The sequence below is a fragment of the Triticum urartu genome, chromosome 6, assembly GCF_003073215.2.
Source record: "Triticum urartu cultivar G1812 chromosome 6, Tu2.1, whole genome shotgun sequence".
NCBI lineage: Eukaryota > Viridiplantae > Streptophyta > Magnoliopsida > Poales > Poaceae > Triticum > Triticum urartu.
In genome coordinates, this window is record NC_053027.1 from 524,772,890 (window position 1) to 524,797,905 (window position 25,016).

General features: G+C 48.3%; 1 pseudogene; it reads left to right on the top strand.

The window, feature by feature from the left end:
• Positions 1 to 1,972: 1,972 nt before the first annotated feature.
• On the top strand, positions 1,973 to 3,242 carry LOC125516901 (annotated as a pseudogene).
• The last annotated feature ends 21,774 nt before the right edge of the window (positions 3,243 to 25,016 follow it).

Below are 25,016 nucleotides of genomic sequence, written 5' to 3' on the forward strand. Positions count from 1 at the left end.
TCTTTATATCGTTTTCAAGAGATTTCATCTCATCTTTCCAGTGGCACCCTTGGAATTCCAAGATGAGGCCAGGTTCATGCATTTCCTGTCATATATTGCATTTTGCATCCCGCATCGCATCCCGCATAGCATATCATCTTTGCATCGTGTTGATTGAGTTTGCATGTGGTTGATTGTATCCTTGTTTCTTGTTTGTCTGGTTTGGGTAGAGCCGGGAGACGAGTTCGCTACCGAGGAGCCCGTTGAGTGTGCTTTTGAGGATCCAGTCAACTCTGACAACTGTGCAGGCAAGATGATCATACCCTCGAAATCACTACTATCTTTGCTATGCTAGTTTGCTCGCTCTTGCTATGCCAATACTACGATGCCTACCTTTTGCTTGTCAGCCTCCCAATTGCCATGTTGAAACTCTAACCCACCTTGTCCTAGCAAACCGTTGATTGGCTAAGTTACCGCTTTGCTCAGCCCCTCTTATAGCGTTGCTAGTTGCACGTGAAGATTGGAGGCCGTTCCTTGTTGGAACATCATTTATTTACTTGTTGGGATATCATTATATTGCCATGTTATCTTAATGCATCTATATACTTGGTAAAGGGTGGAAGGCTCGGCCTCTCGCCTAGTGTTTTGTTCCACTCTTGCCGCCCTAGTTTCCATCATATTGGCGTTATGTTCCCGGATTTTGCGTTCCTTACGCGGTTGGGTTATAATGGGAACCCCTTGATATTTCGCCTTGATTAAAGCTTTTCCAGCAATGCCCAACCTTGGTTTTACGATTTGCCACCTAGCCTTTTCTTTCCCTTGGGTTCTGCAGACTCAAGGGTCATCTTATTTTACCCCCCGGGCCAGTGCTCCTCTGAGTGTTGGTCCACCTGTCAGCTGCCGGTGGACACCAGGGGCAACTCTGGGCTGGCCTACCCGTACCTAAAACAATCTGAGTGTGCCCTGAGAAAGAGATATGTGCAGCTCCTATCGGGATTTGTCGGCACATTCGGGCGGTGTTGCTGGTCTTGTTTTAACCTATCGATGTGTCTTGAGTTACCGAGATACCGAGTCTGATCGGAACGTGTTGGGAGGAGGTCTATTCCTTCGTTGACTGTGAGAGCTTGTCATGGGCTAAGTTGGGACTCCCCTGCAGGGATTGAACCGAGCCCGCGGTTATGGGCAGATGGGAATTTGTTAATATCCGGTTGTAGATAACTTAAACCTTAATTAATTAAAATGAATCAACTGAGTGTGTTACCGTGATGGCCCCTTCTCGGCGGAGTCCGGAAAGTGGACACGGTGTTGGAGTAATGCTTGCGCAGGTTGTTCTTCTAGATTCTCGCTCGCGCTTTGCCTACTCTTCTCGCTCTCTTTTGCGAATAAGATAGCCACCATATATGCTAGTCGCTTGCTGCAGCTCCACATATATTTGCCTTTTCCTTCCTATAAGCTTAAATAGTCTTGATCGCGAGGGTGCGAGATTGCTGAGTCCCTGTGGCTCACAGATTATTATTACACCAGATGCAGGTCCAGGTGATTCCGCTCCAGGTGACGAGTACGAGCTCAAGTGGGAGTTCGACGAGGACTCTCAGCGTTACTACGTTTCCTTTCCCGATGATCAGTAGTGTTGTCCAGTTGGGGGTGATTGGGATCGTTGTCGCATGTTGGGTTTTCTTCTATTTTGGCGCCGTAGTCGGGCCATGAGTGTTTTGGATGATGTAATGTTATTTATGTACTTGATTGACGTGGCGAGTGTAAGCCAACTATGTTCTCCCCTTTATTATTCATATTACATGGGATGTTGTGAAGATTGCCTAACTTGCGACATATGCCTTCAATGCGATTATGTCTCTAAGTCGTGCCTCGACACGTGGGAGCTATAGTCGCATCGAGGGTGTTACATCCCCCCTTTGTTAGCTTGGTGGTTAGGCCGTTAGGCTAGGTGTAGGATCGATTTCCCACTGAACAAACTGTCGATGTCGACTAGGTTATGGATGCATGGATGAGGCTGATAATTCAGGCAATATCACTGATTAGTGTGATTCAGGCATGGGTCATGTCCGTGCACTAGAGAGCTGTTCGTCATGCTGGGAGACCTTTGATCCGCTATGGTCCATTGTTTGTCCGGGAACAGGAGAGGATCCAAAATCTGAACTACACCTACAACTGCAATGACGTCCAGGCTTTGTGGATGCTTCGAATGAAAAGAGCACCATTTGCCAGGCTTGTCGAGACCTTCAGGAGCAGGGGGTTGCTACAAGATAACATCAACACCAGTGTCGAAGAGCAAGTGGCCATGTTCCTCCATGTTGTTGACCATAACCACAGGTTCAGGGTCATTCACAACACGTTCAGCAGATCAATGGAGACCATCTCTAGGTACTTCAAGCAGGTGCTTTTTGCTCTTGGGGAGCTTAGAGGAGAGATGATCAGGAGACCATCTGGTCAGACTCCACCCAAGATTCGTGGAAGCCCAAGATGGTATCCATACTTCAAGGTGAGCATTGACAATAATACACTTCTCATTGCTTGATATGCTTGTATTGTTCAAGTTGAGCACTAACACAGGCTTGTGATGCCATTTTTAGGATTACATTGGGGCAATAGATGGTACTCATGTCACTGTCAGAGTTCCTAGGTCACAGTCTACAACATACAGGGGGAGGAAGCACTACACAAGCCAGAATGTGCTTGTTGCTGTTGACTTTGATCTGAAGTTCACATATGTGATGGCTGGCTGGGAGGGGTCAGTGTATGATGCTAACATCCTCAGTGACAACATGAGTCGACCTGATGGGATCAACATCCCCGATGGCAAGTTCTACCTTGGAGATGCTGGCTTTGCATGCCAACCGGGTATTCTTCCACCCTTCAGGAAAACCAGGTACCATCTCAACGAGTTCTATGGCAGGAACTATCCTAGGACTGCACAAGAGTTGTTTAACAGCAGACACTCCAGCCTTAGAGTAACTGTTGAGAGGGCATTTGGAGCTCTGAAGAATAGGTTTAAGATCCCGGATTAGAAGCCATTCCACCCATACTCCACTCAGGTTAAGCTTGTTCTTGCTTATTGCATTCTGCATAACTGGATCCTCCAGTGGGGCTTTGATTAACACGTGCCTGAGGAGGAAGAGGTCGAGCCTGACGATGTTGTTAGCTCCGGCCATGGTGTGGAGGCATTTGACAATGACGCTTGGAAGAACAAAAGGTTGGAGTGGGCAGAGGCAATGTAGCTTAACAGAGGTCAGTGCAGGATTTGAAGGAGATGGAAGAAGAAGAAGAAGAAGAAGAAGAGGAAGAAGCACTAGCAGAAGCAGAAGAAGAGGAAGAGGAAGATCTGGTAGCAGCAACACTGATGAACTATCCTCTATTTAGCCAATGGCTCTTAATAATTTGAATTTTCACTTGATAGTAGTTAGGATGGACTGTCATTTATTTAACTAGCTGGTGCTACATGTTCAGATTGTGTGTGGTAAGCTCACCACTAGTTAGAAGTGGTGACAACACTTTATACAGGTTGCAACCAAACACCATGTCATATGTGCGCCTAATGCAATGCGGGCAACCAAACGCCGGGTCAAAAATGGGTGTCTCATGCAATTAGGGACATGCAAGCAACCAAACTATGTGCATCTGGGTTTTTTTTTTGGCTTGCATCCCCTCAAACCGGCTCACTAGAGCTAGGCTCGCCGGGCCAGACTGGATTGATAATATAACCAAACACGCCCTTGATGAATCATTACTTTTGTAACAAACATCATATCTCTGTGTATTCCTACGATGCGCTCTGTTTCACACAGCTGTCTCTAAAATAATCTTAGTCGGCCAATCGAGATTCATGTAGAATGTTGCTAGTTTTGATAAGCCTTTATTAGTGATATCTTGAACAGTAGCAACTGTAAGATAGGCAGTATATAGTACAAATTCATCAAGCAACCACGAACCACGAGTGAGGCACTGTACTTGTCTGGAATGCAGTGTACTAAGAGCATCTCTAGCAGACCTCGTATAATGCCAACCAGTTCGCTTCAGATCTAATTTACGAGGCGAATTCATGCGCTGCGGATCAAACTTCGTATATGAAATCATACATAGTTCATCATCATACTACATTGATCATACATAGTTCATCTACATTGTACTATGGGGGGGTCTACGGCCCCAAGCCTACGCTACCAAAATCGACGAGCTCGCGGCGGAGCCGGAGGAGCTCAGTCATCGTCGAGGTCGATAAAGACTTTGGCCTGCTCGGTCTTCATGACGCGCAGGTCCGCCACCTTGGACGTGTGCGCCTGCGACGTCACGACACCCTGCTCGAGGAAGATCCGCTCGTAGTCGAGCTCACGGTGGCGGAGTGTGTGGGCCTCCTCCTCCTGCTCCCTTGTCGAGCGCTCCATGATGACGTGCTCTAGGCGCTCCTCCTGCCCCGGGGGAAGGTAGTCCTCGGGGCCAATCACTCCTCGACGCGGTGGCGCGTCAGCTTCGAGCTTGATGGCGAGCGGCCCAAGCTCCTCCAGCTGTCTCTTGACCGGAGTGAGCCGCGAGCTCGAGGCGCCCGCGGATGAGCTCCCCGCGGCAGAGGAGCCGGAGAAGGTGTGGCGGCGACCGGCGAGCCCGCACTCATACTCGACGAGCTCGAGGCGTTCGAACGCCGGCGGCGGCCGGCTCCCGTGGTTGAGCCACCTCCGCACGCCCCGCTTGCATGCGGCGGCGGCGGCGCTCCGCGTCATCCCCACCACTTCTGTAGCCATCCATGGCTTTTTTAGGCTCGCCGGCGGCGAGAAATTGGGGCGGAGGAGGAAAGGAACCACGGCGGATAGGGTTTGACCCGTATCCGAGCGATGAAACCGCATATATAGCGGTGGAGAGGGAGTTTTTTCGGGCCACGGTAAAAATTTTACGGACCGGGCCCAAGGTAGGGTGTCTATTCTAGCCAGAAAAACGGGCCGAACCTGTATACTCGCCTAAATTATACGGGTTCGGCCCTTTTAGGGGGTCGGCTAGAGATGCTCTAAATGGTGACCATACTTGTTTCTCCATTTTATTTCAACTCAATTTTTAGGATCTTGTTATTTTCAAGCTACTAGACAGGGGAGCAATATATGTTCCCTGTCCCATCCAACCTGATCCTTTACCACTGATTAGAGAGGACAGCAGTAAACCCGCCAAAGGTGAGATAGATTAACTGGCTAGTTCTATATTTGTCTAATGGCCAGTTCCTTGTCGGTATTTTTATCCATGTTTAACTATCACTGGTTGAGATTGCTTTCTCTTCAACCACTGGTTGGTACTCCTTCCGTAAACTAATATAAAAGTGTTTAGATAACTAAAGTAATGATCTAAATGCTCTTATATTAGTTTACGGAGCGAGTATATATTACAGTGGTGTTGTTCTCATCTTGTTCATTTCCAGTCCTCAAAACAAACACCTCCTAGAATATATCCAAGCATGTTGACCTCATTTGTTGTTGGTAGGCCTAATACTAATGCCCACCTGCAGATAGGAGTCAGGCCGATCGAACAAGTATGGTGCTGTGTACCAGAATCCAGCACCCATCCTTGGTGTATAAATCCAGCACCCATCCCTGTGTTTTCTTAGGCCTTGTTTGACAGGGGAAATTTTGCAGCCCCGGAGTGAAGGGGGATCTGAGAGGATTTGGTTAATCCCTCTCTTTCACCCAATCCTTTCAATTCCCCACTAATCCCTCCTCCCTCATAAACCCCTCTATTTGATTAAACCTCCTACAACAGCAGCAGCAAAGCAAGCGTTCAGTTCTATGGGTGCCTTGGAGGGTTTTCTGTACCACATGGATTGAGAAGGATTTGTGGGGAACGGAAAGGATTGGCCTTCTCAATCCCTACGTGTCAAATGGGCTAACAAGGATATCTGGGGATTTTGAACCCTACGAGGATATTCCTCTCCAAACCTCCCCAAACCTCCTCTACCAAACAAGGCCTTAAGGGTAAACAAGTGGATAAATTCATCACCCGCTATTTTTTCCAGAGTCCAGTTCTTTGCTTCTCTGCCAAATTGATGCTTTCCTTTAACTGCCACTTGGTCTGGTGATGTCATCCAACTAGCAGCCAGCCGCACGAAATAAGAAAAGGCAGATTGTGTGCCTCTGCTTCATCTACAAGATCTGGAGGAAGAAATAACTACTCCAACGGTATGAAACTTAATGTTTGTGAAGCTGCTACCTTTGAAACACGAGTATCCAACCAACATTACTAGTAGCCGGACTGCACATAAGAACGATTTTGACATGTATGCCTTTTGGAACATCAATTGTACGCACAAAAATTTGTGCACGTACCTGATGTCGGGTACTTATCATTTCCTTTAAAAGAAAAGAAAAAACATCCACAAATAATTCAAGGTAGCTCCGGCATTGAACTTTGTTTCCTGTCATTCAACCACTAAATGAACACTTGAGGAATCAGTCTATGATTTATTAGTAAATCTTTTGCATCGAATAGATTAATTGCACGTACATGCACGCATATTGACTCATGTCTACGCCTTGCTAGCGCATTAGTGCTGGACACAACAACACATACATGTATATGTGCTATCACAGTTTTGAGTGTAACTCTTGTCGGGATCATAGATGCTGCCCAGAGCATAGCAAATCTGTCTGCACCTCCCAATCGAAGTATCGCCAATCATGTAGTCGCACTTACTTTCAAGGTCTGTAAGACCTGCACAAATTGAGATGTGAAGAGGCTCAATGTGATTAGAAATAAAAAAATACAACGTGATTAGTAAAGTACACATAAATCATTTTTGAGATGTATACGTTTATTTTATGGACCCCAATAGCTAGGATGAACGAAATGTTCGCTAGGGAAAACGGGCTAAGCCAAATTCCAGCGAACCAGGGCCCCTCCTGTTCATTGTAGTGGGATTCCAACACAGCCGAATTGGCCCAGTAAGCGCGTAAGGAAAACGGGCTAAACCAAATTTTACTTTTTGGCAAAAGAAAATGCCATCATGAACAAAAAGAAAATCTGATACGGAAGAAAGCAGAGAAACATAAATTTACAAATGTGGCATGGTATTTACAAAATATAAAAAATGTCATGCGCTAATTTGTAAAAGAACTGAAATTGGCTGAGGCCAACTTCAGCAGAAATAAATTGTTTTATCTGGATAATTTCAATAAATTTGCCATGGTCCAAAGACAAAAAAAAAATTGTAAACGGTAAGAAAAATTGCCAATGTCTAACTAATAAAATTGTCATGGTCTAATTATTAAAATTGTCATGGTGTAACCAAAAAATATGTCAGGGTGAAATAATAATAGTGCATGGTCAATAAAATAAAATTGCCATGCTACTTCCAAAAAACTACCATGGGCTAAATAATTAAAATTACCATGGTACCTCCAATAGAATTACCATGGCGTAATTAATAAAATTTCCATGGACAAATTAAAAAAATTGCCATTGTCTAAGAAAATGGAATTGTCATGCTACCTATAAATTAATTGCACATGGCAAGTTCAGAAAATTTCTCCTCTAAAAAACATGGCAACTTTTGGGATTTGTAATTGGCGCATGGCAAGAAAAAATTAAATTGCACAAATTGTTCTTAAAAAACATGGCAACTTTTGGGATATCTTTTTTTTTTACGTTTGGGATATCCGACGAGCTATTTTGTAGTAGAGCTACTCAAGCGGACAATAATCTTCTTGCGATATTTATAGTGAGGCATGCATAGGAAGTATAATACCTGACAATCGCACACCCGCCCTACCCATCATTAGACTTATTTATTCTCGTTTTTATACGATGCAGTTGGGACAGAAATGTGCGTCCAGAATGAAAAGGAGAAGCTACGATGTCGCTCGATTTCTTACTCGTACCTTTATCCGTCTGCTATGAGTGGTAGATCATGTCAATATGACCCTTTTCGCAAAAAATAGGGATCTTTGTTCTTTCAGAGATGGAAAATTATTAGGAATTTCCAGAATTTTTCGGCCAAATTTTCAAATAAAAAATCGCATTCGAAACATTGTAGCTTCGATAAACATAGCAAAGTTTAATCACATATCTTCACAACCTCTTCCTTCGTTCAAGTGGTTGGCTTGCCTAGGAAAGATGGTCCCGAGTTGGAGCCACACCCCTCATGCACCTCGGGTGATTATTTTCGCAGAATAATGGAGCGTTCGCGCGTGGACTGTGTCCCAGCAAACGAAACATTTTTTCTAACGTGGCAACCCAGCGATCATCAAGATCCATGCACACGATCTGACGGTAAACAGAGCGTTCGGTGGAAGTTTGGTTCCAGGGAAATCACCCAGTTAACATTTCCCTTTCTTATGATTCTAACATATATGACCAGATAATAAAGGCGATGAACAAGTGTAGTTACAGGTTGATATAAAAATAAGAGCTATCAGGCATAAAGCCTTTATGTTGTTCATCATAATCGCCATGATTAGAAGCACCACTTAGCCTGTTTTCTTCTTCTTCTTCTTCTTCTTCTTCTGGAGGTGTTCTTGTAGGTAATGTCGGATGGTCCTTACTGCCCGTTGATATAGTGCTTATATAGAGGTTTAAACAAATCGTGCAGTATCAGTATTTTCCTATTTAGTTTCTCCTACATTGATGGTCTCTTTTAATTTCATATAAACGATATGATTTGTGGGGAGATTTTTGCTTGACGTGTGGGCCTTGGAGGATTAATCACTAAAAGATTTTCCTATTTGGTTCTCCTGCATGTATTGATGTTCTTTCTTTATTTATTTTTTCAAGAAAACTTCTAATATATTAATCTTCAATCATGGTAGTACAACGAACACTAGAAATGATAAAATTATATCCAGATTCTTAGACCACCTAGCGACGACTATAATCACTCAAACGAGCCGAAGGTGCGCCGTCGTCATCGTCCCCCCTCGCCGGAGCCAGGCAAAACTTGCACAAAATGATTTGTTGGGGGTATTTTTGGTAGGCGTGTGTACGATATGAGTTTGTACGTTGTTGGTCCCCACCTCCCCAACGCAGTCGATCGATGGAACACCCTCACCGATTTTTCTCAGCACAACACAACCTCCGGTCCACCGTTTATTTCAAACATAACCATAAATACCATAAGGTTTTCTTCTTGTTTTTTACATCTCACGCACCCAAATCATTACGATCCATCCCGGTCTCACTACTTTCCTTGCAAAAGTCGAGGGGGAATCGTAACTTTCCTGATATAACACAAATCATACATCTTAACAAATTACAGCACAAACCCTAACCGAATCGACACTTTCCTTTTCATCCTAACAGAATTAGAACGTTCCATTTCAATTCTGCATCTAGTTTATTTGGTAGGACTAGTAAGCATGCACGTGCAACGCACGTCTAAATCAAAAGCAACCTATAAAATTCATGTGGGTATTATTCTTAATTCATATTGAAACTAATTAACTTCCATGTTACGGAAGCTCTTCTGGGTGAAATGAAGCTTACTGTATACTATTCTCTTCATTTAAAAATATAAGATGTTTGTATATTTCAATATAGACTACAAACTAAAATGAGTGAACAAACACAATAAAACGTGTCTATATACATTCAATCCGTACAAAAGTTAGAATATCTTGTATTTGTGAATGGAGGGAGTGCTAAGCGTGTACGTATGTTGTCTTGCTCAACGCATTCTGAATTCATATTCCAAAAATTTGGTGAGGGGTGGCGGTGGGGGTAGAATATATGTAGTGTCTGATGATCCCCATGTCTCATGAGGTTTAATACAAACCCCATGACTTATCTATTGATGATGTCATGTAAAGTGCTAGTAGACAAGGAAATCCCAAACCAAGAAATCATAGTCACATAGTAAAGTATGCAACATATCTAATTTCTTGTGTGAACTTGAAAGGACATATAATAGGTATAGTCATTGTCCAAGTGAACATGATAGAGATGCAAACTTTGATTAAAGATACTAAAAGAGGTGCATATAATTTGTTCTCTCCTGGGTTCAGCCTACATGTTATCTTCATAAGTTGAATTGCTGGACTCGAATACAAAGGGAGTCGGTGAGATAGAAGAGTTCGCCAATGGTCAAGACCATTTTGCCCCCATCCTGAGTTTCTCGCATCACCTGTAGTGCGACATTTGTGACCAAAAATGAAGGGAATTTAACATTTCTATATGACATACATGGTATTCAAAATTAGTTATGTGAAGATTAAACGCAAATTAAACTTGTCATATCAACATCTCAACTGTAGAGGACTGATGATGGGCATATCTTTCCCCGATTGACAGGTTTGAATTGTTGTCAGTGATAGGACCAAATGCACGGGCAAATTCATGTAAAAATGTAAGTAAAATGAGAGAAAAACAGACTCACCTGATTGAGCAACGCGCGACCAAGAATACAATTGCAAACATGGTGCTGGGACCGTGGAGGCAAGAGTACGTTACTCTATTCAGTATGAAAATACATTAGACATGCATACAATAAACAAGGCTCTGTCATGGTTCTTCACAAGTACATATTGCATACATAAGTTGAAGGGGTTTCTTAAAGAAAGCAGCATGCTGTACTTTGTCACTCCTGAGTGGCAAGCACGTTGTTGAAGTAGGATAATCACAATCAGCATCCTTGAACGAGCTATCACTGGCTTCAAGTACAACTTGTACAAAGTTTGTTAATTTGTCTAGCTTTTTGCCTGAATCATGGGTGCTCTCAATACACGCACCTCTGAAAAATAGAGAGCGCCCATATAAGCTTAAATTGCTTGGCTGTGGTAGGATATTAAAAAACAGACTTGTTCCTTGTTGTTATAGAAATGCATGGCATGAGCTGCAGTTATTTTATATCTTCTATTTTGGATTGCCGGGGTTCATGTTCCCCTCCAACCCGCATTAGCAAAATATGTAGGCCTTATCGGTATAGTGGACAACTCTAGAGCTAATGGAAGTGCATAACCTCCATACATCTACATCAGGCTTGCTTACCAACTACTCGGTAGAAGTTGAAACCGAGCTCAACATAATGAAAAAAAAGTTCAGGAAATACACCGTGCCCTTGTCGACAGTATGCAAGAATCATACCTGAACACTACATGCAGACATGTAGACCACAAAACAGCTAGTCATTCCTATTGTATAGATTTCTAAGTCTTAGGATGTGGTAAAATTATAGGTAAGCAGGTTAGCCCTGTCATTTGGATCAAGATGGTTGTTATACATCTCTCACCTCCACCTCAGTCCATCAGTTATAAGCAAATCATGCAAGGCTTTATTTATAAGCAAGGCACATACCTGCTTCACACCAGCATGTCAACTGCTCACGTACATGCTAAAAATGAGCTCATAAGCTTTACTGCCATTGCACCTACTGAAGAGGCTGGGCTGTACTATCCCCGCAAACACCAGTACTGGGCATCAGGCAGTCGAATAGAACATGCATATAATTAATTTTCCTGCATGTAAAAAGCAAAAATCAGCCTAGGCAGCGTGGTGCCAGTATTGGTAGGGCGTCAGAATCATGCCTGAAGGATAGCCACATAGTGGAGGGCAGTACCGTCGACTCTATCTTTCTCACCATCCCCTGCGAGTAACAGCAAGAGGCGGCGGCCTTGACAGGGACCTTCTTGTTTACTGGCTGCAGGGCTGCCCGAGCTGCTGGAGGAACAGCTACGCCGTTCTGAAAACCACCAGAGCAATTTAGAATCCATCATCAAGAAATTGCTTTAGAAGGCATGCAAGAAGAAACGGGATGGTATATGTGCCTTGGATGGATCGGTCTAGGCCTTCTTCAAGAGTTGAGCACCAAACCTCTTGATGATTGGACGATTGATCCCTGTCGGTAGCTGGATCTTGTTGTTGGAGCAAACAAGACGGGATCCAGTTCAACACGAAGAATGGACAAAGAGGGGAAGAAAGTAAAACAGGATGGGCCTTCGATCCTTGTGTTGATTTTCTTACCTGTCGAAGACCTGGGCGTGGACGACGCTGCCAATTTCCCCGAGGCCCGAGCACGTGCATGTTTCCTCCTGCACCGGGGCGGCCGACGTCGGTGGCGATGGCCTTGAGCTTCCCTGCGGGTAGTGCGACACCTGAACATCACCAAGAGAAACATGAGTAAAGATCAAGGAGTTGCTTGTTTGACGGACGAATCCGGCAAGAAACTCGCTCTCATCAGTCTGCCCTGGTTGGATACGTAGATAAAATCCGATCTTGGCAAATTATTAGAGTCGTATGAACAACAGACTGAGAGAGAAACCCAATGGCGCAGGCGTGACCAAACCGAGAGCCACTACAGAGGTGTTCTTGACGCGGCACGGTGGGAAAGATAGAGTCGACGGCTCGCCAGATGTGTAACCCACTTGTGTTGGCCGCCGGCTGTGGAGCGGCCATTGGTGCTTGTTGTTTCGGCTCCTGAACGGAACATGGCGGAGGGACGGCCTCCAATTCCTCTGATCTAGGCGGCATCGCGTGGGCGTGGGGAGCGAGAGGAGTGGAGGAGGTTGGTGATGACTCCGTGCGGCGGGCGTGCATGCCTCCTATTTGATTGGAAGAGATTTTTGGTAGGGAAGGAATTAACAGATGGAATAACATGATTAGTGGGAAACGGCATGTGGAATATTCCTATGCGGGTGGAGTACGGTCAGTCATTCTAAATTGCTAACTACACACATGACTCGGGATTAAGTTAATCATAACCATTAGATTTTATTCAGTGGGTTTAATCTAGCGGTGCTAATCAACCTGGGTACAATTGTTGTATGGCGTTAAGAAAGAAATTGTTCGATTGTTTAATAGTAGTATAGATAATTTGCACTTATATCTATTTTTTCAAGTTCCGGTGCCACGTAGAATAATTTGCACCTAATCTCTACTCCTAAGGGCATCTCCAACGGCAACCCACAAATTTCCTCCCACATCTATCCGTGGACAGGGGGGCCAGTCCATACAAACGGTTGCGGGAGGCCACCATCCAACGGTGACCGCATATATTTCAAACACCTATTCAACAAACCGGACGGAATTCGTACAAACACAATGAATTTTCATATAAATCAGATGAGATTCATGCAAACACACCATATTTTCAAAAAAAAATGAAACACTACCCTAGAACTATCCTACGGCGCCGGCCGGCCGTCGTCCAACTTCCTTTCTATTCCGCGTCGGCAACCACCTCCTCCATCTACCGTCTCCATGAACGGTGGCGGTAAGACCCGTGAAGTGAAGGTGCGGTCTCCGGCGAGGAAGAGTAGAGCACGGGAGATGGACCAACCCACATGGGCACAAGGCGCTGCCGCCTTTTCGTGCCTTACTCATCCTTGAAGGAGTCTGCGACCTGTCCGTCGCCGATGGGCATGAGGTCCACGATGGAAATGGTGGCGCCGGTGCTATCATCGTCGAATCGACCCGCCCGATAGTTTGTTGACGGCGCGTAGGAGGCGCAACTGATGTTGTTCTTGTTTGCAATCGCCTGCAGTTGTGCCTCCGCAGTGTCCGCTTCCTGTCGAGCGGCAGCTTGAACATGGACGACCTCGTAGATCGCACGCTACTCCGCGACGAAGTTGGGGTTCATCGCATTCATGGCCACCACGGCCTCCTCACTCGCATGCTCGCCGTCGATCTGGCCCTCCGCCAGCCGGTGCTGCTTTAGGAACATCAACAGAGGCGCCGGCGCAGGCAACTTCTCCGCCATGACGGCGTTGTAGTGCGTTTGCGCCTGCTCCATGGTGAAGCCGACATGCATAGGTGCGGGCTCCGGTGTAGTGTCCTCAGAGCCCATCTACATCGTGGGGTCGCCCTCGTCGTCGGGGACCTCGGGCGAGCTGGCCGGCATGCCGGCCTCGATGTGCCTGGCACGACGGCCGCAAGGGTGGCCAGCTCATGCTTCATCTTTGTTGATAGGCTCTCCCACAAAGCGTTGCCACCAGCAGTCATGCGGATGTGGTGGAAGGGAGGAGGATGTGGAGCGACTTGTGTTGTGGCGTGTAGTAGGCCGGGTGTGGCCGCCTTTAAATAGCGGATTCTGGTGAGGCCAGGTGTTCGGGTGCGTCAATGCGTGGCGTCGGAGTGGGATTGTCGGCCGGCGAGCCTGTTTAGTGGGCATACGGACAGACAGGGCATTGAACGGGTGTGGTAGATACTCGTCCCACCCCGTTCAGTAATGCGTCTCCGGTATTGAACAGGCGCGAACATCGAAGACGTGTCGCGGGCGGCACCCTCGGCCGATGCGCCGCTTCAATACCAGCGTCAATGAGAGGTCGCGTCCGCTCTATACCTGGCTTTCATGGGGAACGATCGCTTTACATCGGAATGAATGCGGGGCAGCTGTTACCGGTAGGGAACGCGCGCAAGTGCAAATAAGTCTGGACACCGAATCGCCGCTTTCTGATATGATGACCTTTTGCTTGAGCAAACCTCTTCTTCATATGCGACTACTCTCTTTTGGAACAGTAGCCATGCGTGCCATGTTAAATAGAAAGAGCATGTCGTACTGCTAGTAGTTGTTGTTGCTTCCAGAGGGTGTGGGGATCTAAGGGTGTGAACTATTTTGTTGTGCGAACTACTCCCTCTGTCCCATCACTAGTATCAAAAAAACGTCTTACATTATTTACATTATGAGATGAAGGGAGTATTTGTTATATAAACTATGTGGATGAAATTACATGATATTAAGAAAAAATACAAGAATCCCCGCAAAAAAAATATATGAGAAAGAATAAAGAGCACGAAATTTTCTTTATGGATTAATATCGGAAAATCCCCCGATCCAACCTTTTAGAACTATTCCACAACTTTTATGAGTCATTATTTTAATTGAAACCTGCAGGTTATATGATGTGTGTACATGGTGGTGTTACTGAATGGAAGGAGGTAATTTCTTGTCTTTATATGGATTAATATTGTTCTTCACTCTTTCTGAACTAATAAATTTATTAATATTGTTCTTGCACAAATTACTTAAAGATTATTTCATCTTTTGGTCACTTGAGTAAGATAGAACTTGCTGATGCTCTCTTAATTTGGTTTCTCCTCCGCTGCCCAAAGGATATAGGAATCACCAGCAGCCCTTCTTGTGAGCACCATGTCTATGAACTCATCCCTTGCCAATAAGGCATTCTCCATTCTTCTTTTGCAACTCTATATCAACAGTTCCGAGCAAGAACTAAACTTGGACGTCATCGGACGGAGAAGGGGAGGAGCGGGTGCCAGCCAGGTAGGAGGCTCAATGGGTGGCAATGGCGGCCGCCGATCTCACGCGGCTCCTGCGCCCCGTCACCGTTTCCGCCCCGGCTAAGCAGGAGGTTCGAGGGCAGCGATAGTGTGAGGATCTCAGGGCATCTCCAGCCGTTCGGCCTCCCAGGGCGCCTAAATAGAGCGGCTTGGGAGCGTGCCAGCGTTAGTTCGGCCCCTGGGACGACCTAACTCCCAGTCACGCCCCCAAGCGTCGGCCTCAGGATGCGGGAAATTTGAACTAGGTCGTTCCCGCTCACAAAAAACGCCACAAATACGGCGATCGGACGTAGTCTGGCGTTACAAAAAACAGAGCGCCGCACGCCGCAAGTTCGCGTGCGCAACGAATCACTCGGCCGGGTCGGCTCCAGGCGTTGGCGGAGTCGGCGTGCGCGGGCTCGGCGGTGTCGGAGCTGCTTCGGTGCTGGGCTGTGTCGGCGCGGCTTCGGTACTGCTGGGCGGCGATGTAGAGGCGTCGTTCGGGCTTGGCGTCCGTGCGGCCGTGGGCGCGGGAGCTGGCGTCGTCGGCGTCGTCGGCGTTGCCGTCTGCATCTGGTTCAGGATGAGGCCGCGCTCCGCCATGTACCACGCCCTGAGATGCTCGTCGTTGCTCTGGAGCATGTCCGCCCCGCCCATCAGAAAAGCCATGTCGGTGTTCCTCTTCTTCGCGGCGACGTTCGTCCGGAGCAGGTCGATGTTGGTCCGGAGCAGGTCGAGCTTGATGGCGCTGTTCGTCATCAGCAACGACCACCGCGCCTCGGTCTTCTCTTCACATAGGACGGCCCGGACCTGGGCATCGGCGAGGCAATTCTCGATGGACTCCTGCACTCGCGCGGTTGCCGCGTCGGCGTTTTTCCCCTTCTTTGCCAATTTGTGGCCGTCCGGCCGCCCCTCTGACGCGCCCGGAGTCGTCGCGTCCGGCTTGTATGTCTCCTTGGCCTTGTCGAGGGTACGTTGGACTTCCGCCCACTTCTCGCACTTGTCAATGCGCTTGTAGACGTGGAGGAACTTGAAGTCGGCGTCGAGGTTGTCGCGCCGATACATGGTGTACATGCGCAGCAACTGCGCGGAGGAACAAACAGTTGGCGGGCGGCGGGCGTAGACGACGAAGAGATGCGGGCGAACGGCGTGCGTACCTGATCCTCAACGCTGGCGCCGCTCTTCGGGCGAGCCGCGACCTCCTCGACGATTTCATGTCATTTGTTGCACGCCCCCTGGATACGCCCCTAATGGTTCGCCATCGCCTTGGAGCCGCGCTACATGTAGACGCCTTTGAAGTAGGGGTCGACGAGCTTCCGCTCGGCAAACTCGGCCTTGATGCGGTCCCAGTACGTCTCGAAGCTCTGGTTCGTGCCGGTGGTCGGGTCGAGGCAGACGACTTTCCATGATTCGGCGAGGCATTCCTCCTCCTTGGACGTCCACTTGATGCGCGGTTCGCCTGGCCTAGCCGCCCGCTTCTTCTTCTGGCGCCCTTCGTCGGATCAGGAGCCGACTCCTCCTCCTCCTCCTCGTCCTCCTCCTCGTCCTCCTCCTCCTCCTCGGGTTCCTGCGCCTCGTGCGCGTCCTCGCCGTAGACGTAGCCGAGCTCGGCCTCCATGTTGCCGCTGAGATCCACTACCTCGTCCTGGGTGGCGAACCCGGGAGACGCGGCGGCCGCGGTCGATCCTGTCGCGATGATGTCGTCCATGTCGGCTCCTATGTCGTCGGTGTCGCCGAGGTGCGAGAAGGGCAGTGGTCCACGGCGAAGATGGGGCGCCGGCGTGGACGCGTAGGCGGGCGGCGAGTAGTTGTATGGAGGGTACTGCACGCCGACGAAGGCGGGCGAGGGTGTGCGCGTCGCAGGGTGGCCATGGGGAAAGGTCACGTTTGGGTTGAACCCACCGTGCGCGTCGCCGTCGGCGTAGCCGGGCGACGACGATCCCCATGGAGATCCGACGCCTTGCTGTCCCTAGGGCGCGTACTGGGCGTGGCTGACGACGGGTGGGTTTATCATCCCCGCGTGGTCGACCGATGAGGAGGACGCCGCTGCGAGCGCCGCTTTGTCGCGGGCCTTCTTGGCGATGGCCCTGTTCCGCCGGTCGGCGGTGACTGTGTCGCGTCGCTGAACTTCCACCCTCCACTCGGCATTCGACATGCCCGGTGGCTTCAATGGCGGCGCCCTGGGCTTCCTCTGCTTCGGCTGGGCCACGGTGCCAGTCGTGGTTGCCGCCGCGCGCGGCATGGCGTACTTCCTCGGCGGCATGGCGGCGACTGGAAGGCGAGCGGGAGGGGGTTTGGCGGGAGAAAGGGAGGGAATGGCGGGAGGAAGGCGAGCGAGCGGGAGGGATGCGAGGGAAAAGCGTCAAGAAACGGCGGGAAAAGGTCGTCGGGTCACCGCCAGGGCGGACCCACGCGCCTTTTTCGCTTGTACCGGCTCCCCAAGCGCCCCCCAGGGCGCCGGGTTCGACCTGGGTCCGCCGGCACCAGTTTTGACCCGAGCCGGTGAAAAAGGGGCTTCTGGAGGTGCGACTGAGCCTTTTTTTGACGTCGGCGCGGCAAAAACGCCTGGGAAGTGCCTGTTGGGGACGCGGTTGGAGATGCTCTCAGTACCAGTTCACTGGGTTCGAGGACGGCGGTGTTAGCCCTGTTTGGCTGGGAGTCGTCGGTTGAGCCGCTTCAGGAGCCTTTGGGGGATGGCACAGAGGTGTAGGTGCCAGGTTGGCGGCCTAGGTAGGAATTGACTATGACGATGAATACACAACCCTTGAAGATGATAGTGTGGAATGTACGTGGGCTAAATGCCCCTGCGAGGCGAAACACAGTCTACCAGGTGGTGAACACGGCCAGCCCGGCCATTGTGTGTCTTCAGGATGTCTTGGATGTCATTGTACGACAGTGCCTTCAAAAAGTTATTTTACTTGCCAGCTCTTGGAACATGTGGGGGGATCTTGATAGCTTGGGACGCAACCGTAATCCAGCTATCAAACCCACACTTCACCAATCATACGGTTACGGTGCTTGTCAAGTGCTTGGATGACGAGCAGCCATGGTGGCTTACCTGCGTGTATGGTCCGCAGGACGATGTTGACAAGGTGGAATTCATGCAGGATTTGGTGGACATCCGGGACTTACATGTTGGGCCATGGCTTGTGGCTGGGGATTTCAACCTCCTCACCAAGCAGGAGGACAAGAGCAACGCCTTAGTCAATAGGAGGACTTTGGCGAGATTCCGAGCCAAGTTGAACCGTCTGGAGTTGAAAGATCTCTACCTCAATGGGAGACGATACACGTGGTCGAATGAAAGGCGGAATGCGACTCTGGAAAAGATCGATCATGTCTTTGTTTCAAACGAGTGGGACAAGGCATACCCCTCTTGCTTCCTATCGGCTCTTGGCACTTCGGTCTCGGATCACTGCCCGTTGATGCTAGATTTAAACATGGATATCAGTACGAGGAAGCGTTCCAAGTTCAAAGCATTCTGGTGCAAAGCTGATGGCTTAATGGAAGTTGTCCAAACGGCCCAAACGGCATGGACGTCGACGCCGACAGCCTCAAATGTGTACCTAACACTACACAACAAGCTTAGAGCCACGACTGCTAGTCTCCAAAGGTGGAGTGATCGTTGGATTGGGAATGTGAAGCTGAAATTACTATTGCTATGGAGGTAATCAAGCAACTTGACACCGCTGTGGACTCGAGGGAGCTCTCTGAGGCGGAAAGGAGCTTGCGGAGGTGTTTGAAGAAAAAGCTACTAGGGTTGTGCTCTCTGGATAGAACAATTGCGAGGCAACGATCCCGGCTCTTGCAACTGCGGTAAGGAGACGGAAACACAAGATTGTTTCACCAGCATGCAAGCCACAGGCAGAGGAAGAACATCATTAGGGCTGTAAGGCATCGCCAAATCTACTCGGGCCAGGAGGAGGTGGCATCGGCGGTTGATGCATATTATGGGGCTGCTTTTGGTACTGTGGAACCGCGTGAGCACACCATCAACCTAGACGCCCTGGATCTACCAAACTTAAACCTCTCACACCTTGAGGAGCCGTTCACAGTGGATGAAGTGGAGAGTGTGATAAAATCCATGCCTCCATATAAAGCTCCGGGACCGGACGGATTCACAGGCAGGTTCTATGCAACATGTTGGCATATCATCATGGAGGATTTCATGGCAGCCATGCGCTGCTTCTACAATGGTGACATGAGGGGTATGACAGCGATAAACAAGTCCCTTGTTACTCTCTTGCCGAAGAAAGAGGGGGCCTTGGATGTGGGGGACTTCCAGCCCATAAATCTTGTGCATGGTGCAACCAAAATCTTCAAGAAAGTCCTCGCATGCAGACTTGTGGTGGACTTGCCTAGACTTGTAGGCAACCATCAGAGTGCTTTTGTGAAGGGTAGATCGCTACACGATAATTTCATGTTGGTCCAATGCACGGCGGGACGCCTCAACGCTTTGAGAAACCTGTCGGTTCTACTTAAGCTCGATATTTCGAAAGCCTTCGACTTGGTGAGGCGGCCTTTTCTCTTGGAGATACTGCAGCACCTGGGCTTTGGGCCACGGTGGAGATCATGGATATGTGGTATACTTGCGACCTCGTCTACCAAGGTTATGGTCAACGGTGAACCCGGTGACACAATCCTCAACTGCAAGGGACTACGCCAAGGTGATCCCATCTCGTCAATGTTGTTCATTCTGACTATAGAGCCGCTTCAACGTTTGTTTGAGTTTGCCGTGAGCAGAGGAGTACTTGCGCCCTTGGCGCGGGTGGGCCTAAGGAAGAGACTTTCCATCTTTGCGGATGATGTGGCATTGTTTGTGAACCTATCCCTATGGATCTTGCTGTATGTCGGTGCATTTTTCAGCTGTTTGGAGAAGCGTCAGGCCTCAGAATCAACATGAACAAGTCGGCTATCTTGCCGATCCACTGCACGGAAGATGAAGTCAACTTGGTATGCACTCAGCTTGGATGCCCTTTGGGTTCGTTCCCTATTAAGTACCTTGGCCTGCCATTATCCTTGCGGAAGCAGACCGCGCCTCAACTACAATATCTTGTGGATCAAATGGCGAATAAGCTGCCCAAGTGGAGGGCTACCCTAATACCGAAGAGTGGTAGACTGACCTTGGTACAGTTCGTCCTATGTGCCATGCCAATACATACGATGATGGCGCTGGACTTGCCCATCAAAACAATCGAAGCTATGATCAAGATATGTAGAGGACTTCTTTAGTGCAGAAGGATGGAAGCGAAGGGTGAAAACTGTGTTGTGGCATGGGGCGCAGTTTGCGCACCTAAATGGGCAGGTGGCTTAGGCTTGCCTAACTTGCGATGGATGAACGTGGCCATGCAGTCTAGATGGCCCTGGCTCAAAAGAACGGATGCGACCAGACCATGGAATGAGACATCAAAGTTCCTAAGGATTCCATGCTAATCTACCAGGCAGCCGCTAGGAGCACCACAAATGATTGGGCTCACGACACTCTTCTGGGAAGACCGATGGTTGCATGGGCAGAGGATACATGAGATTGCTCCATTGATCTATAGCATTATACCACAAAGGATAAGAACTTCTATGATGGTTAGGCAGGCCACCGAGGATGGAGCTTGGGCCAGGGATGTGGACCCGAACCTGGGACCGGATGCGCTGCATCAATTCTTGCTGCTTTGGCAGAGCGTGAGCACTTGGGAGGCTACGGAGAACACACACGATACGATCTCATGGTCTTGGGAGATGAACGGTCAGTTTTCGGTCCGATCCGCATATGTGGCCAAGTTCTGGGCGAGAGAGGCTACACCCACGACGGATCTAATTTGGAAATCACGTGCGCCAGCACAATGCAAATTCTTTGCCTGGCTTGCTTTACGGGATCGATGTTGGACGTCGGATCGCCTACCACGGCGAGGGCTACCGCACCAGGACGCGTGTCCTTTCTGCGACCAGGAGCAGGAAACAATCAACCATCTACTACTCACGTGCGTCTTTGCCAGGACGGTCTGGAATGTGATTTGCGAGGCCCTGGGGCGGCTAGACTGGGTGCCGACGCAGCAGGACATCCTTGCACCTTGTCTATGCAGCAAATGTGGACTGAACAACATGAGCATGAAGGATCTGCGTACTATTCTACGACTAACAATGTGGGAATTATGGAAGCATAGGAATGCCATTGTTTTTTATGGTGCACAACCCTCGTGTGAGGTGTTGCTACGTACAATTAGGCTCGAGGGCTTAGTGTGGGTATCGGCAGGCCTACTAAAAGGGGATGTTACCCCCTTCTTTAGTTGGCTGGCACGGTGGGATAGGCATGAGGAGTAGAGTGACTTAAAATCATGTACAACCAGATCGCACATGCACAAACGGGAGACCCACCTCTCCATGCGACACGTGGCATACCGAATCTCAAAGCATCGTTCATCGTTTCCAAGTTTCAGCCCACCTTCCACGACCAGACAAACCATCGTCACCTCTACCCATCTCGCCGGCGACGGCACAGAATTTGGCATAGCCCAACAACGGCAACGAATCGCCGGAGCAAGGAACACAAATGACAACCTGCCCATCGGATGTCCTCTGCGCACAACTCGCCGACGGGGAAAAGCATCAGGGGCGAAGCCGCGAGTTGCGCCGTCACCGAGCGTGGACGTTGCCAGCAGTGATGGAGCGCGCCGAGGTAGGGAGTTGCACCTGTCTTCGAAGAGCGCACCGGCGACGATGCGGCGAGCAGCCGAGGTGGATCACACCGGCGGCGGCTGGAGATGGACATCGAGTCTGATATTTACAAATTGGGATTTGGCAAAGGAACTAATGGCTGCTTTGAGATTCGGTTTGCCACGTGTCGCACGGAGAGGTGGGTCTCCCGTTTGTGCATGTGCGACCTTGTCGTACATGATTTTCTTCCGGTGAAGGCATTCTTTTGCCCTTCTTCTTTAATATATGATATGCACACTCGTGCATATTCGAGAAAAAAAAAGCACCAATTCACTATATTAACCATGGATTCAGTTACAACTTTCGAATTTCAGAGAGTAATTGAGAGGAAGGAGGAGAGCAGAGGAGAAGACGATGTACATGGACTACTCTAACCAAGCCTAGCCTCCGCCGAAGCGGCCGTTCCGTCCAAGCCAAATTGACCCATGCCATCTCCCTTGTATTTGTAGTGCATATCTCCCCAAGGCTTCTGAGCGGCCCAAGTCCAATAGCAGCACCCCATTATCCGGCCCAAGTGTCGAAGTAGTGTAGGTTGCTGACAATCCGCCCACCATAAATTTCGGCTTGCCCCCAAGCCGAACCATTCCAAACCGCCGGGGTCCCAAAGGAAGGCACAAGTATAGAGCATGTACTATGGTCCTCTTGCTCAATGTTCTTCCTTCAATGTTAATATGTTGCATGGACAGAGATTTAACCTGCACTTCTCCCGGGGTAATTGCACAGCCACCAGGATCCCATGGCAACATCAACAACATTTGGAGAAGATGTACGTATGCTGCCAGATGGATCATATCAAAAGTAAGACTGTCACCTGGATCCCAAGGAATTTGTAGTTTTCTGATTGCAACGATGATTCCTCGCTCATTGGTTGCAGCAAAACAGAATGTCCAAACAGGAATACCATCAACTAGTAAGGTCGTTTGTAATTCACCATACTCCAGTAGCATAGCAACCCATTTGTGACTTTGCCATCCCTGCCAGGTTGTTATAACAGTGCCGTATGAAGAACCTCAATCAGAAGAAAGGCGCTTGATCAACCTAACATGTACTCCCTCCGTTCCTAAATAGATGACTCAACTTTGTATTAACTTTAGTACTAAGTTGAGTCATCTATTTTGGAACGGAGGGAGTACCAATGATCCGAGCTTCTAAAGAATGCGCTGGATGCATCCACCGAACACAGAGAACAGGGCACCAGGCAATCAATTCAATAGCAGAGCACTCCATTATGGTTTGCAAATAAGAGTTGTCGGCAACAAAGCATTTGCAGCAGTAGTAAGCTTGGTCACATACACCCAATTCTCTGCAAATCTTGAATACCCAAGCATGTCTCGAGGCTAACGGGTGAGTTACTGCAAACCCCAAATGCGCAACACAACTACATTATGGAAGTCAGAGGCACAAGCTTGTGAGAATTTGTAGCTCACCAGTTCAAGAAAAGAGCACTGAACCATGATTCTCAGAGATTTGTCATCAGAGAACTCAACATGCTTTTCAGAAAATTTGCACCAAACCACAGCTGCTTAACACTCACATAAGAAGCACACTGAGATGTTGTCGAGGACAGAAAAATCATAGCAGAGTGACCAAGCGATTTTCCCCTGAACTTGTTCTGAAACAGAGAATGAAACAGCTCACAAGTGCAAGATAGAAGTTCATGCTGTAAAATTGCATCATTTAGTGACCAAGCAATCCTCCATTGCTGCAACTCAAAACCACAGGAATTAGAGTATGCCTTGAAGGAGCTAATATTGGCTTGTAAGGGACCAATCAACCATGCAATCTCCCACTGAATCTGTGCAAACATATAACCATATATAATAAGGCTTTTCCAGTAGGGCAAAACTGGAAACCACCCTTCCGCGGTGGTTGTAACATGGAATCTGACACTGCATAAGTTTTGTATCCACCATGCAACCAATGTAACATAGCATTCAGCATAACTGGTCTCCTTTTCTTGGACATAAGTGGCTGCAACACTGTACTTCATAAATGTGTACTTGCTTACTGGAGCATACCTAGCAGCAGCAAAACAGGACAGGGATTGAACAGAAATTCCAAATCTGAACACCAGCACAACCGTTACATTGCAAAACTTATCAGCAATCATTCTTGAACAATCAGGGAAGGCACATGGCAACCAAGCAATGATCCATGGAAATTGCTTGATCTGTCAAGGGCAATGGGTACAGGAAATGAACCGCTCCCACCACTACAGTACAACACGACTGCATAAAAAATGACAAGCTGAAAAGTTCTTCTAGAGAGAAACATTCCGAAGGAAACCATGGCTTCAGCCCGACTAATGTCACCTTCCTAGAGCCTTATTTGAGACTGGGAAACTCTCCACTGACACAAAGACTGTTGAGCACGACAATTGCCAATAACAAACAAAGCATCTTCATCAATTGATGCACGAACATGGATCATATTACTGCTGTCTCTCTTCACAAACAGGAAACATCCCCTCATATCATGTTCCAGTAATTTACTCTTGCTTTTCTGACCATACAATGGATCAGGTGGCAGCCGCATATACTTTCCATCCCAAGGCAGTAACGGCAAGCAAACTAATGTAGTACTCCCTCCGTAAACTAATATAAGAGCGTTTAGATCACTAAAGTAGTTATCTAAATGCTCTTATATTAGTTTACAGAGGGAGTAACAAATTTGGGCAATTCACAACGAACGAGATGGTGAACCTGGGATAAAGAAAACTCACAAACTGTGATGACATGTTGAACGAAGGAGTTGTCCAGCTTTTGAACAAACTTTCCACTATCCTCATAGATGTCCCGTCGCTCAGTCATTTCTGTATCAATGGTGTCCAATGCAACGGGAGGAAGTAAGAGCAGGAGCGAGATAGTCAAACAATTGGCAGGGCATGGGTGTGTGAAATCCTCGATTGTCAAACCACTGCAGTGATTGGGAGACTGAGCTTTCTGATGCTGCTGGAGTGGTCAGGAACATGCCCTCAGTTTCCATGAACATCTCCATGGTGTAGTTGTCGTCGGTGTCAATGGCGTCCACATGCACCGAGTTGGAGGACTGGGTTGATGGCGACAACCCAGCTTGCACTGTGGGCTCCTGAGTGAACGCTGGAGTTGTTGGTGGCAGCAGTCTTGTTGCAGTGCCTTGAT